Raw genomic sequence first — 14,700 nt, 5'->3', positions numbered from 1 at the left:
AACTACATGTTGGCCAGTCCCGCAAACGCAAAGATGGTGGTTGGGCGCTCTTCTGACCGCCATCATAATCAGCCCCTATGTTTCTGATCTATGAATCTGTTGCCCCAGAGCTTCCGCCTCTTTAAAATGAATCAATAAAGCATCTGTGGTCAGGGAGGCATGCACTGCTCATAGCCAATCTTGCAACTTCCCCACTAGTGATCAGTAGCAGCTGGCATGGCTCGCAGGTGGGGGCAGGCACGCGGGGGTCGCGCAGAGTGGGCGCCGCACGGGGGGGATCCGCGGGGAGGGGGATCATTATAAACAAAAAATACCTTTCTGCCAGGTCCCACGTCTTCACTGCTCCTGCTCTCCTGACAGGAACAGGAAAAAGGCAGCCAGGCTCCCTCCCCTAAGCCAATCACAATGCTGCAAGCAGCATTGGGATTGGTCAGGGCGGCGCCCAGCCAGGGGCTAATGGGGTGGCCATGTTCTCCATGCAGCAGCCTGCATGGAGATGGGAACAGTGTGCATGACTAGTTTGGGCAGCCCGAGAGGGCTGACCAAACAGTCTTTGCGCACTCCCCTGTGCGCTCCCTTGCCCTGCACATAGAGCAGAGCAGCCCCACCCGCCCCCAATGTGCAAAGCAAAAATAAAATGGTAATAACTTAAAGTTATTACCATTTTATGTTTTGGCTTTCTCACACTGCAAGAAAGCAGTGGGGCGCTGCTCCTCCGCCCTAGAGGAGGAGTAGCCCCTGCTAGTTATGTGTGTTCTAACACTCCCCAATGTGCACAGCTAAAGCCCTCTCTGTCTGGTAGCACAATGTCAAAGGTCTCACACATTTTGTGAAGCACAAGAAAATTCTCTCCTACTTAAGATCAAAAAGGGCAGCTATAGCTCTTCTGCAAGAGTTCCATTTCTCCTCCACAGAAATAGAGAACGTAAAATGGGATTGGGCGTGCAAGGTGCCCTCAGATATTACTGACTCTACCTTCGAAACCACAGCTACCTTTGTAGCGGCAGGCCCAAAGCAGTTGCCATCGGAATCCATAAAAACACACCATCCAGATAACTGAAATTCTGGATTGACTCTGATGGTGGCTACAGGGCCAGACTGGGAACCCGAAGCAGCCCTGGAAATTTTGCTGGACCAGCCCTGGTGGGGAAGGGAAGGGTACATGTGTGAAGCTGTGCTGCTTTTGTTACAAGGGGCTGATATTGCAGCACCGCTGTAAACCTGGCCCCCAGTCACAAAACTGGCCCCCACCACTGCCAAACCAGTGCTTAATTTGTGCCGGTGCTTTCCGGTGCCTAGCACCGGCACCTTTTTCTCAGGGCCGGGTCTACAATTTACATCAACTGCACGACTGCACTACAATCTATATGTGTCAAAGAGTAAATTAAATATATTTGCCTTACTGCGGTGTTCACTTCACACTCTGACAGACAGTCTCCGGAGTGAGTCCGTCGGTGAAGAAGAGTGTATTGTGCAGTGTTGAGAGAGAGAGCCCGTAAGCCCGATAATAAATCAGTCTCTGCCATTGCAAATCTATTTACTCTCAGTGTTGCTGGTGGGCGGGCCGAACATTAGGCTGTATTTGGTTCTCCATTGGTTCTACTATGGGGGATAGAGGGCTGCGGCAGCGTGCATAACCTTTTTTGAATCCAGGGATGGTGGACCATGCCCGTCCCCAGCACACACACACTTGCGCACGAGTCACCAGCACGGCAGCACCAGTTAGCACCAGTTAGCAAGACGTGAAGCAGCAGCAGGCCTGCAGTCCTGGTGGTGCCACCACGCAGTCAGTAATAAAAGAAAATGCTGCTTTTACTGGCGCGTGTTGACGGTCACCAGAACTGAGTCAGAGGCCCCAGCAATGAGGCCCCAGCAATCATGCCACTGGCGTCGGGTGGGGCACCGTGTGCAGTGCAATGCTATGCTAAGAGGCTGCCGTAAGGTCATGACCTTACCCTGCCTTTGCTTAATTTATTTTAACCCCTGTCTGTCTAAAGTGTCTGACTCTGACCTACTTGCTCAAAAGAAATTAAATCGATCATAAAAGCCAAAGCGCCAGTGGAATTAAAAAAGGTGTGATAATATTTCCGTAAATCATAACCACATCATGTGATTTGCATGGTGCAGGAAGTACCACGAGGCAAGAAGTAATAGACGGCGGTTCCTGCTGGCTCAGGAGCCCCTGTTTTATGTTCTTCTTAGGTACTAAAACAAAACACTGCAAATTGCTTTCCCCATACAGGGACGGTAGCAGCAGAGATAGAGATATTTCTAACCCTGGGCGTAGTTTGCAAAGTAGCACTGTGCACTTCGCACTACGTGAGCTATACGTAGCTTCGCAAACTGCGTAGTGCACTGTGCAAGATGCTGTTCGCACTGATTGCACAGTGCCGGATGCTTGTCTGCACTGTGCAATCAGTGCAAACTGCATCTTGCACAGTGCAAGCGGTCGTTTTCTGCCGCTCGAGTACATTTCTACTCGAGCGGCAGCTTTCTCAACGCGGACTGGTAGTTTCTCATCATGAACGGTCGCGAGAATATGCGACCACTCGCAATGAGAAACCTGACCTCCCCGCGTTGAGAGGTTTATTTTCCACGCTCGCGATCGGCAACTTGATGTTGCTGATCGCGAACGTGGAAAAAGTCTCGGTGGGATGTCATTTTTCTAGCTCGCGGTCCCCAACTTGACGTTGAAGACCGCGAGCAGGCAAAAAATGACCGCTGCACTACGCTACGCTACGCGTGATTGCACTGTGCTACGTGCAATTCGCGAAGTACGAAGTAGCGCAAATTTCGCAAACTACGCGAGCGTAGCGTAGTGCTTTGTCCAGGCTTAGATATTTCATGGCAGCTGTCAATCCCGGCGACCTTGAGGCCCAGGCCTCGGTGCAGGCCGAGTCCCACATTATTTGCTGTTATTGTTGCTTTCGGATATATTTTCCCACCGCCTCCTTGGAGCTGAGCTGTTGTTTCCCGACGCTAGGCAGGGACCACGCCAGGACTCGGGTTCCTTCTGACACACACTGAGAATTATCCAAGTGTCCTTGGAGAGCTTTTGTTTCTAGCGTGGACCTCCCCTCTGGCAATGAGTGCAACTGACATATCACATTTATGATCATATCAAGGTATATCACAATTATGATCATATCAAGGTGTCCATAAATAACACATAATTTCCCTTATTTTGTCCAGCTGACTTTGGGAATGTCGTAATGTTCAGTAAGAGTGTCCAAGTGCCGATTAAAATCCTCTACTCTCTGCTTGTGGGTTTTAGATGCTTTGTTTAAAATCCTTTCCATTTGCCGCTTTTCTTGCATTTTTTCAAAAATGATTTGTGCTGTAATTGGGCCTCAGTGCCAGGGAGGCTGGCAGCTTGCTCGCACAATGGCTTGTGAACACATTGCACAAATGCCTTCAACCAGGGGCGCTCATCATAGGTCGAGGAGAAACAGGTCCATGCCAATTTTTTTCAAAATAGTCACATACCGCTATGCACCTGATTTTAATATAAATTCAGTCTCTGAAATTTCCCTTCAGTGTGATAGTCTAAAAATCAGATACATTGATCACCCCTGCATGAAGTGCACCAAGGGCCAACTTACAGCAATTTTTTCAGGATCACACCACACGCTGTTGACTCCTTTACCAATTTGGGATACGGAGATTTTGCTAACTATAATAAAAACGAGCGCAAGGCGTTCCACTGTAATAAGATAACAAGCCAGTAGCAACTTTAAAATAGATTGTGAGTAAATAATCCCGTGATTTTATACCGATGTACTGTCTGGAAACACATGTTTCTGGATTTTTGCCCTTCATCAACAGGTTATAACATGTTGGTTTTGGGCGAAGCTAAGAAATGCTGCTCAAAGACCTCATAGACCTCTCCAAGAGCGCAGGTAAACGCAAAGGGCTCATCAGACCAATGATTAGTTGGAGAGAGTGGTTTCCGATGCCAGTCCCAGTACTTAATTGCCTGGCAAGGCACTTAATTGCCGGAACCAGCACTTATAACTGCTGCCACATGGTGGTGCTGTTTGTGTAATACTTTGGCAGCCTCATACAATCTGAAATGTCACACTTGTTGGAGTGTGATGGTTATTAGTTGTGTAAGTACAGTGGCCATGTGTGGGGCAAACTATGGTGGCCTCCTAACGAGAGCCCCAGCACTTATTTTTTTACAAATTAAGTACTGTGCCAAACCAAACCCTACCCTTCCAGCCTCCCAGGGAAATGCCTGATACCCGCTTCGGCTAGTCTGGCCCAATTAGTGGACAGGGCACTATGTCACAAAGCACTAGTAAAATCCTTCTTGATTCTAGAGAAAGGTGTGAGCAGAGAGGTAAGTTTATTGCATAAGTCTACTACACTGAGCCACCACCCTACAGAAAGGTCTTAGTAAAGAAAGTAATTTTTCAGAAAGTACTAGTACAGTCATTCATCACAAAGGAACCAGGTCTAAGGAAACTGGTCAGTATGTCATAAAACAGAACTATACTGGGCCACCACTATAGAAGGAAATCTTAATGAAGACATTAAACTGTCGCAACGTACTACCAGACTTAGATCGCCAGGGGTCACATCAGTGTACAGACTGGTCCACTGAAAAATAGTACACCCACTTTAAAAGCAGAATTATACTTAAAATATTATAGGTGAAAAATACTAAAACTCATTTTACTACACACAAATATGAATTTAATTATGCAGTACTTCAGTATATATTAAACATTGTGAAAATATGTTACAAAACACTGGATGATGAGATCAGTGCTGTTACTTAGGATGTCAATAGTGATGTCACTGACCATGTCATCAGTGATGTAAAATATGAGGTCATAAGCAGCGTATTGCGGGTGCGTGAGTTATACTTAGCCTAGAGAATTATAACTGCTGACTTTCTATGCTTTGTGCATGTGAAATCTGTACCACACTATATCGTCCCCTAACCTTTGGCTTTTTTCAGTGAATTTCTAAGGTTTTTAAATTTTATTTCCCAACTATAACATCCCTGTAACCCTTGTTTTTTCGGTGGAAAAATATATATATACATCTGCATATACTACCTTTTATAGGATTTGGGGCTTTTATTGCACAAAATGCAGTGGTACAAAAACCCATATTTCACAGGGAACCGTAAAATATAGTACTGTTTATGGTTGCCTGTGAAAAATGGATTTCATCACCATAATAACAGCTTCCAAACTACTCTGCAGACCTTTAACATTGTCAAGACTACTAAGATCATGGAGCATGGAGGAGCAAATATGAATGAAGAAGGTTATCTAAGTTGTGTTGCAAAAAGGCAAATTATGTTGTACATTTACTGTCAGTGTTATTTTTATCCATTTGACACAGTTATCACTCGTGAAGGGTTTTGTCAACATTACCGTTATGATTAAGTTAAGTTTAACCATGAATGTTTGCATGCATATATCATGTATAAATTGTGTTTGCAAAATCCAGGATGAGTGCTGCTCACAGAGAATCACCCCACCCAGCACTTATTCTTTCTGATCTTTTCACGTTTGTGGTAGTCTGGAGGGATCCATTTAGCTTCTTTCCAAGTTTGACATTTTCCCCTTCAGTCTTTGCATGTAGAGAGAGTCTCCTGCTATTATAGACACCTATATAAGGAGAGGAATTTTGAACCGAGTCTGATTGGCTGAATCTTGTAAATTGAGTAATACACTTCTGCACTTGAACCTGCATGCATGCCTTGTTGCTGAACAGTATCCACAATATGAAGCCAGCATGCAACTGCCAAGGCCCTGCTGAAGCTCTACTTGCCTGTCCTGCTACTGTTGCTGACCCACGTAGCCCTCTCCTACTGAACTAAGGCTGAGTCAACCAAAACTCTCATCATGAAACCATGAAACAGAAGAAGAATCCTAACGATCTGCTAAGTCCTAAAAACCCTGCACTAGCAACAGGGAAGGGATGCTTGAGATATTGACTCCTAGACTTTATATTTGACAATGTTAACTCAGCCTTGCCCATACGCCCTTCTTTCCACTAACTTCTCTTATATTTTAACAGTTTCTCTACTGCCAAGTGCAGCAGTTAAACCCCAGTTGTGTAACTTACTAAACAGATCCAGTGTACTTTAAGCTCTATCCTGAGCCTTGTGATCTGCTGCTCCAGTGTGCCAAGGGCTCCCCAAGTATAGTATAACTCAGGGAGGGTCTACGAAGTATGCCTATCCTGAACCCTATGTGTTCCCAGGTTGTTTCCCCTGTGTGTCAGTTTTACCTTTGACGTTAGCATATCCCTACTATACGATCCTTTCCATGCCCTTCTGCGTAAAGCTTCACAAACATTAGCTGTTTGTGGACCTTAAATTACAGTATCCATATTTACTACTTGCATTGATGCTGTGCTCCTTCAGTTCTAGATATACCTATTACTTTATATTACTGAGTATTGTGCTTGGTATTGAGCAGCACTGTGATTTGTCTATGTCCCATTTGATTCGCCTGGTTGCACTGTAAATATATTTAAGATACATGACATGTTCATAGATATGTTGTAAGTGGTCTTGCCTGGATATGTTTAGTTTACTGTTGCTTTGACCATTGTTACTCTCACCTATGTTTCACAGTCCTACACTCACCCCACTCTTGAATTAGAGTTCGGAGGGTTCACCTAGATTTATCCAGAGTCAATGATGCTTAAGTAATCTGTACTTTCTATTGCTGACTTGTGTGCTTCTGATTTCTATCAACCCTGAGCTTTTTCTTCGGATCCAGAGGGTTCAATGTCTTCTACAATTACCCACATTAGGGGACTCAACCTGACACTAGTGAAGAGGTTTCACCACATTAAGGTGCTGCATTAGTACATTCTGTGCATTTAGGCCAATATATATCATAGTGTTGCATCGCCCTTGTGCCACACAAGACCGAAAGAAAGATTCAACACTAAAGTTAGATTTGGCAAGGCCACCTTGTATGCCCCTGCATGGCTTGATAAATCTAGAGTAACGCAAAGCAGCGCAAATTTCTGCCTTGAGTTGGTCTGCCCTAGGGAGGCATTCCATGGGTGGAACGTGGGTGTTCCTTCTTATCCACCCATGGATTTTGGGGCACTCCCAGATTTACCATTAGTGGTTGACCTGGGAATGCCTAAAAATGCTATGCATTGTGCAGCACACATAGCAAGAGGAAAATGCCTCTGAGAATTGTTTTTGTGCAGGAAGGTGTCCCTTCCTGCACAAAATCAATCTTGCCTACAATGCAGGCACCCTTACACGATGGTACAATGGTGCCTGTGTTGGTGCAAGGCAGCACTTTGTGCGCCAGGCAAGGAAAGGCTATCTGCATTGTGGTGCATAAAAGTAGGATAAATCTAGGCCTTAATGTTCCACAAAATTCTCAACAAGTGGAAAATTATATTAATTCAGAACTGCACTATAGTACTTAAAGTGTTTGGAAAAAAGTAAGGAAGTTCAGGAGTTTTTCTAACAACCTGAAACGACAATACCACACCCAGCCTTTACCTCCCTTGGAACACGAACAATGGAGCCACAGGAAAGGAACAAACTCAAATGTACCATCAGAATGCAAAAAAAGAAAAATGTGCTAATTGTGTGAAGCTTCAGAGGAGAAGGGTAGTTTTGGCAAGAAGGAGGAGGTCCGCCAATACCAGATACCAAGCAAATAAAAATAAAAACGGCAGCAGAATAACGAGATTTATCAGGGTGTGGTGTTTCCACAGTAAATTCTCCATGCTAAAATATCTAGAACAGTTTGCACATCTAAGATGCGGTGGATGGCAGAATGGCACATCTAAGATGCCATTACCATGCATAACCTTTACCACGAATATGCCTTTACCACACAGACCTTTACAACAAATTGCATTGTAAAACCATGCACAGTAATGGCATATTCATGTTAACGGTTATCTCAGATCCCTGCCCCAAGTCCCATAACTGGTCCCTTGCGCCCTCCCACCTCCAGCCCTCAGATCGTTTTTTTTAAATACCCCTCCCCTGTTCCTTCTCGACCCCACCAAATTTGGCCCCCAATCCTTCTAAGAAACACCCCTCCCCTGAACCCTAAAAATGGACCCCTGCGTGATTGCCCTACTCCCAAACACTTCTAACAAATATCCCACCTGATTCCCCCACCCCCAATCCCATCTAACAACTATCCCTACCCTGCCCTGAACCCTAAACATTGATCCCTGCGTGATTCCGCCTCCCCAAAACCCCTCTAACAAATACTACACCCGATTGCCTGATTCCCCCACCCCAAACCCTTCTAACAAATACCCTGCCCGATTCCCCACCCCAAACCCTCCTAACAAACACCCCTCCCCTGCCCCCTAAAAATGGACCCCTGCTCGATTCCCCTTCCCCAAACCCTTCTAACAAATACCACCCCCCTGCTCTGAGACAGCCCCCTGCGCGACCCAACACCCCCAGTCCTTTATTTAGTCGAATATTAATTTATCTATAAAGTCCCCTTACCTCTCCACAACGTCTCTTCTCCAAGTTCTTCTAAGGCACTGTGCCCGTCATAAAGAGGAAGCGGAAGGATTTTTCCGTTTCCTCTAATGATGCCAATATCTTCAACCACCCTTACCACATCTTTATCACTCATGGCTTTACTATGTATCTCGTTGTAATGGCATGCGTAATACAGGCTGTGTGCGGTGATAGTGTTTACCCATTACAAAAAGGAACAAAATGGGAAGTAGAGAGGTACCACTCAACATGAGTAGTGGAGGTGGATACATCCTCCCGAACTTAAGTTTATAAACAAAGGGATCCACCCACAGGTATGTATGTACGTCAAGTCCTCCCAGATTGAGTATGTATCCCCACAGTGGTGGAAAATACACACAAGTTGTTTAAATACCCCTCACACACCAAAAGGGCCCTTAGTGTCATGCTTCATCATAGGGGTCTTCCCGCCACTCTACGGGACGGGGCGTGCTGCGACCTGCGTTTGCGTGGGAGTACTGTTGTTGTGAGACAACTTAGGTGCCGATTCCGATCCTGTAAAACCCGGGTACAAATGGTCGTAAGGAGCGTTTTCTCCGTCCGACTCGTACCCGGGAAAAACACCTTACAAACTCGTAAGTACGATTCGCACAGAAATACCATTTCCGTACGAGTCGTACAAAAGACCGACCGGCAAAAAAATACATACAAATCTGAATCTGGACAGCGCGTACGCTACGTCCGGACGGAGTCAGGCAGCGTTTTACGGACCAGCAAGTACGATCCGTGCCTACGTCACTCCGCACCGCTATTTTTTTACGGCAGCCAAAAACTCCCGGGAAATTGAGGACGACGCGAAGAAGGAGCAGCGGTACGCGACGGACAGCGATGGACCCCAACCTACGCGTCATCCCGGCCCTCATAGCCTACGACCTCGTGTTCAGAAACCGACGCAGATGCCGCAGAAGGTCAGAACAACACCCAGGGGCAAAGGGGGGTGGGGGGCTGTGGCAGGAAACATTACCCCCACCCAATTATAAATATACATATGTCCTGCACAGAAATGACCTCCAGGCTCTGGTCACTGGGGGGGGCGTGTCCACCAATCCCTACCTACCTCCACAACGGAAGTGGACTTCGACTTGTACCCGTCACCACTACAATGGTTGTACGGCCTGTACCCACGCCCCCAGAGCATGGGTACGGGCCGTACCACGCGTACCCCTACATCACCGCCACAATGGTGGTACGGCCCGTACCCACGCTCTGGGGGGCGTGGGTACGGGCCGTACCACGCGTACCCCTACGTCACCGCCACAATGGTGGTACGGCCCGTACCCACGCTCTGGGGGGCGTGGGTACGGGCCATACCACGCGTACCCCTACGTCACCGCTGCAATGGTGGTACGGCCCGTACCCACGCCCCCCAGAGCATGGGTACGAGCCGTACCACGCATACCCCTACATCACTGCCACTATGGTGGTACGGCCCGTACCCACGCCCCCAGAGCAAGGGTACGGGCCGTACCACGCATACCCCTATGTCACCGCCACAATGGTGGTACGGCCCGTACCCACGCTCTGGGGGGCGTGGGTACGGGCCATACCACGCGTACCCCTACGTCACCGCTACAATGGTGGTACGGCCCGTACCCACGCCCCCCAGAGCATGGGTACGAGCCGTACCACGCATACCCCTACATCACCGCCACAATAGTGGTACGGCCCATACCCACGCTCTGGGGGTGTGGGTACGGGCGGTACATACGCAATGCTGGGTGAGGGTGCTGGGGTACCGTGTTGGAGTGCGGCGCGTACATGCGGTGGGGGTACAGTGCGTACACGTGCGGGCCTGGGGTACGGCACGTACATGCGGAGGTACGGCACGAACATCCGGGGGTAAGACGCGTACATAGGGAGGGGGTACAGCATGTACAGGTGCGGGCCTGGGGTACGGCGCGTACAGGCGGAGGTACGGCGCATTCATGCGGGGGTAAGGCGCGTACATGGGAGGGTACGGCGCGTACAGGTGCGGGCCTGGGGTACGGCACGTACATGCGGAGGTACGGCGCATACATGCGGGGGTACGGCGCGTACATGGGGGGAAGGCGCGTACATGGGGGTATGGCGCATACATGGGGGTACGGCGCGTACAGGTGCGGGGCTGGGGTACAGTGCGGACGGGGGGGTAAGGCGCGTACACGGGGGGTACGGCGCGTACATGGGGGGGTACGGTGCGTACAGTTGCAGGGCTGGGGTACAGTGCGGACAGGGTGGTGTACGGTGCTGACATATTGGGGGGTGGGGGGGCTGTACGGCTCGTACACGGTCATAAGTTTACCCATGTACATGTGTGCTACTGCGTTGGCTCTGTACGGGCCATTTTACGTGCGATTGTGTATTCAGACGGACGGTCGGGATCGTACTTGTGCGCTCGGACTTGTGTTTTACAATTTGCACGTAAAAATGTCCGGCTCACTCTCGTACACTTTTCCCGACGATATTCGGACGTAAAAACTTTCCGACACCCTCTCGTACACTTTTCCCAACGCTATTCGTAGTTATTTTTCACGTACGAATCATACTTGGCCGTTTGTACGGTGCTTGTACGACTCATCCATAAAAAAATACGGACACGGGTCGTATGCAAATAATTTTTAACGGATCGGAATCGGCACCTATGTGTTGTGTAGGGATGTGAGAGGAAGGAGTGGATGGGAGAGTGAGTTAAAAAATACCTGGCTCATTGGTCAAAAAACTTTAATATACCTTAGAGCTGGTATCATTGAAATGTGGGGAAGGAGGTGTGTATGCCTCAATGAACTAAGCCTCCTATATCTGCCGACATGTTTCAAAGCTCCCCAAGCTTCTTCTTCAGGACCATAAGGATCCCTTCCTATACTCACAGTGATATGTTATCTATTCGTCATAATAGCGATAAATGTAATGTGTAAGGAAAATACTGCAGGAGAAATGACTGCATGTAGTCATGAAGCCTCAATGGGTCTTTGTAGTCATTAACCTGCCAAAAAAACAGAAGGGGAAAGAGTGAACATACTTTACAAGCCAAATACTTAGTCCACTGTGAGCATTGGTGACCTGTAAAAAATCGGTGATATGAGGTTCCATAAAATTAGTTTTAGTGAAATAAAGTGTCCTGGCGTGAAAAATAAAGGACGATGACAAGAGACAAACACACACAGAACATAAAACACACACTCTATTTATAATGGACTTTTGTTGATGAGCCCAAATAATTATAGCGCTAAATTGGTGTCAAGGCAACGGAAAACAACCTACTTCAAGTTTGTAAGGATAAGGCACCATGAGCCTTGAACGGGAGGAGGGAGCGCCTGATAGGCTATCTAGGAGAGAAAATGAGTTTTTGTTACCAGAGAGGAATATCCAGTGGTCCAAGGCGATATCCTCGCTAAAACGAAGTTCCTACCGGCTATGCCGTACTTACGACTCCTGGGACAATGCCCTGCCTCATGCGACCTCCCCGAACGGCTCCACTGGATAACTGAGTCGTACTCAGGGTGGGGTTTAAATATGGTAGTTAATTGAAGTTGCCGCCTCAATAACGGTAGCATGAAACGCTATTGGCAGCACCTGTGTGTGGCTGCATGCGTAGGAGGGTTGTGCTGACTCTACCTATGGTCAACCGGAAGCGGAAATCTAAAATGCGATCATTTTTTATGGAAGAATTGTGCCTAAAAAGATAAAAAATATTTGGTAAATTATTCAAAAAGTTGGCCCTGTTGTTAGATCTGCAAAATGGTCAATAAGAGAGGATCCGAGTGTTAAATTTACTTAGTTTACACCCGGCGTGACCCGGAAGTGAGGAAAAAAGGGGGAAGAAAGACTAGACATCCTGATCGAATGTCCAGCAGAGCACGAAACAGACTCTATATGTACACCGTGATGTGGTGATTAAAACAGTAGTTGTGTGTAGAGATTAATGAGCGCATGATTAATTTAAAGCAATCAGCAAAGCTGGTATAATGGCTTTTTGATGCAAACATGTTATTGTGGCTACATTTACCTTTTGATAAAACCAATATTACGATTGTTTATATATTGGCTATTAAAATATGGGCATGTATCCAGTAGTTGGAACAGGATGGTACTAGAAGTGCTGATCCATCATTGCGGATGTGGGACCAAAAATAGAGTGGGTTACCTAATATAGTGTACGTCATTGCCCCACCCAAGAATTGCTAAGGAAAGGCAGGTCTGTGGTTGTTACAAATGATTATTGGAGTAGAAGTTATTTAATACAAGCGCCCCCAATGAGGTCAAACAATCAGTATATCCTCGATGACCTACTGTTGATTAGCGACCTATATGCGTGTAGCTACCACAGACAATGAATGGGAAAGTGCCACAGTACTGGGGCCCATAGTAAGGTACCAGTGGTATCAGAGGTCTGAATCGGGATATTTCAGTAGCTGCCACTTTTGTTCACAGATCCTCATGTCACAGTTTCAGACTCATGAGGGGAACTGGTTCCAGGGTATCTCATCGTTGAGTCCGAGGATGTGTGTTCCAAGACGGAATTCCCACCGTTGTTCCTTCTCAAACAGGCCGTTCTCCCCTTCAAGTTGTTCAATCACTGTCCATTGTAAATCCTCGACTCCATGTGTGTTGGTCAGATAATGGGTCGACATCTTTGTTGTACTCCTCCCACAACGGATGTTACTCCTGTGTTCCCCTATACGCACTTTAATGGGTCTGGTAGTCATGCCTATATATTCCAGGCCACATGGACAAGTGATCATGTACACCGCATTCCTACTGTTGCAGTTCGTGAAATTTCTTTGGTCCCACTCACTGCCATTCCTGAAGTTGATGTGCCTGCTTCTGCACGTGAGATGACATGTACTACAGTTACCACATGGGTGATGTCCCTGTACTGGTGGTAGCGTGCCCCTTAGTTTTGTTGTATTTTTTTGTTTAGGTCTAGTATGGACAAGCATGTCCTTCAAATTTCTACCCCTCCTATGTGCAAACATTGGTTTTGCAATGTTCAGATGGCAAAAATTGAGACGTCTCCAATGTTTATTCACAATCTTTGTGATTCGGTTGGAATGTGTATTGTATGTTGTCACACATATGGGTCTTTCTTCAACCTGTGTGTCGGCTCTGTCTTCTAACAAGGCATCCCTGTTATTATTTCTTGCCCTTTTCATGGCCTTGTCAATCACCTTTTCTGGTAGTTCCGTTTCATTCGTTTGATACGCAGGTCAGATGCTTGATTTATGAAATCTCGTAGTTAGGTACAGTTCCTTCGGAGACGAAGGAACTGTCCGTACGGTAGGTTCTCCCTCAAGTGGCGGGGGGTGGAAACTATTGTACAAAAGCAAGCAATTCTTGGCAGTGGCCTTGAAGTGTGTTGTGGTTTTTAGTGTCCCTTCTTCTGGGTAGATATTGAGGTCCAGGAATACCAAGTTCTCTCATGAGGTAGTGTGTGTGAACTTTAGAAACTCATTCTGCTGGTTGAGCCACATCATGAAAGATACTGTTGAGTCGATGTCTCCTTCCCATATGATCAGGACATCATCGATGTATCTTTTCCAGGTTTTGATATGTTGGAGAAAAGGGTTGACGCCACTCAGAATTTTAGTCTCCTCCAAATGGTGCACATAGAGACCAGCAATGCTAGGAGCAAATGTGCTTCCCATGCTGGTCCCGGGCTTTTGTTCATAGAAATTGTCAGCATGCATGAAAAAATTCTTAGTGAGTGCCAATGAGACGCACTCCATAACCACATTGCGTGGTGTTTGGAACTCCCAATTCATGGAGAATAGCACTTCCTCAATAATAGCCAAGGTTTCATCATGTGGGAGACTCGTATAGAGGCTCTCCACGTCGAGTCCCATGAGGAGATTCTTAATGGGATCAAACTCAATATCCTTGAGTAATTGCAGAACTGCCTTGGTATCCCTCAAGTAAGTATCTGTGGCTTGGACCAAGGGGCAGAGGAATGCATCTGCAAATTTTGATAGTGGTGCTAGAATAGAATTTATTCCAGAAACTATCGGGCATCCAGGGGGTTGTCCAAGATTCTTGTGAATCTTGGGTATGGTATAGAAATAGGGGACTCTGGGGGACTTGCTGATGAGAAATTCAGCCTCTTTTTTAGAGACCCAGTTATGGGCCATTGCCTCTTCCACCATTGTGGCAATCCTGACCCTGATGGATTCTGTTGGGTCATCATGAATGATTTTATAGTTCCTACGGTCCTCTAG

The 14,700-nt window shown here is 46.9% G+C and overlaps 1 protein-coding gene across 7 annotated transcripts in view; it reads left to right on the top strand.

Annotated features, from left to right (window-relative positions):
• The window catches only part of LOC146866151 (uncharacterized), a 1,119,785-nt gene that overhangs the window by 753,046 nt on the left and 352,039 nt on the right, over positions 1-14,700 (top strand). The window lies entirely within an intron of this gene.

This window comes from Triturus cristatus, chromosome 2_1, assembly GCF_964204655.1.
Source record: "Triturus cristatus chromosome 2_1, aTriCri1.1, whole genome shotgun sequence".
In the NCBI taxonomy this organism is placed as follows: Eukaryota; Metazoa; Chordata; class Amphibia; order Caudata; family Salamandridae; genus Triturus; species Triturus cristatus.
This window is presented reverse-complemented; position numbering and strand designations above follow the sequence as displayed.